The sequence below is a fragment of the Bison bison genome, unplaced genomic scaffold, assembly GCF_000754665.1.
Source record: "Bison bison bison isolate TAMUID 2011002044 unplaced genomic scaffold, Bison_UMD1.0 scf7180017864519, whole genome shotgun sequence".
Taxonomy (NCBI): Eukaryota; Metazoa; Chordata; class Mammalia; order Artiodactyla; family Bovidae; genus Bison; species Bison bison.
This window is the reverse complement of record NW_011495072.1, coordinates 14,801,353-14,802,813: the sequence shown is the minus strand read 5'-3', so window position 1 is coordinate 14,802,813 and position 1,461 is coordinate 14,801,353.

The following is a 1,461-nucleotide window of genomic DNA, read 5'->3' as shown; positions in this document are numbered from 1 at the left end:
AGAGTTGGACCGTGAAGAAAACTGAGTGCTGAAGAATTGATGGTTTTGAACTGTGGTGTTGGAGAAGACTCTTGAGAGTCCCTTGGACTGCAAAGAGATCCAACCTGTCCATCCTAAAGGAGACCAGTCCTGGGTGTTCATTGGCAGGACTGATGCTGAGGCTGAAACTCCAATATTTTGGCCACCTCATGCAAAGAGTTGACTTTTTGGAAAAGACCCTGATGCTGGGAAGGATTGGGGTCAGGAGGAGAAGGGGATGACAGAGGACGAGACGGCTGGATGGCATCACCAACGATGCACATGAGTTTGGGTGAACTCCGGGAGTTGGTGACGGACAGGGAGGCCTGGCGTGCTGCAATTCATGGGTCACAAAGGGTCAGACATGACTGAGTGACTGAACTGAACTGAACTGACCTGACTGAATAGGTTCAAGAGGGAGCAGACTATGTGTCTATGTGTCTGTTACTCTGTGGGAGGTACTAGGAAGATAAACAAGATAATAAATTTGCTTGCTTACTCACATCCTTGATATCACTTGTAGTTAACTTTATTGTTTTATTACTTTACCAAAAGATTTCATGTTTGGTCAAAGAAGAAAAAGAGTTAAATTACTAATAAAACTCTACAGTCTAGAATTCTTTGCACATGCTTGTAATCAATGAAGTAAATTATCTAAGGACAAGGATTTTACTAATTGTGTACCTGGAAAACAAAGAAGTCATCACTAAACAAATAATGTCTGAAAAGATGTATTTTTCCTTTTTATTAGCTGTGTACTAACCTATAGATTGAAATTGAGGCAGAGATTATCATCAGTAAAATGCTTAACAGTGACCGAAGAAGACTTTCATGTCTTCCTAATGATCACCCTTACCTCATAATTTAAAAAATATGTAGGGACAATTCTTATTTAACATCAATTCATTAAATATCAGTGAGTAGAAAGGGACTACAGAGAACAAGATGGTTGGATGGCATCACCAACTCAATGGACATGAGTTTGAGCAAGCTCCTGGAGATGGTGAAGGACAGGGAAGCCTGGCATGCTGTAGTCCATGGGGTAGCAGACAGTCGGCCATGAATGAAGGGTTGAACAATAACAACAACATTCATATGTGCATGAAGATGCTGATGTCACAAAAGTGCCTAGAAAGGGCAAGTATTTCATAAGAGATTAATCCAATCTTGGAATTTCTGAATAGAGCAATAAGAAAATCATGTACTCAAGAACTTTAGTGGACAGTATTTTGTCATTTAACATTCAAGAATCCATTGAACCCATGAATTCTTTGGAGCATATGAATATTTTTAAGCAGTTATAAAACTCAAGGAATAGAATAGCAGAAAAGTATCAAATTTTTTAAAAGACTTAAAAAATTATAATTTTAAAATACAAATTTATTTTTATATAAATTATAAAAATAATTTTATTATATAGAAAATACATAGTTAATATATAAT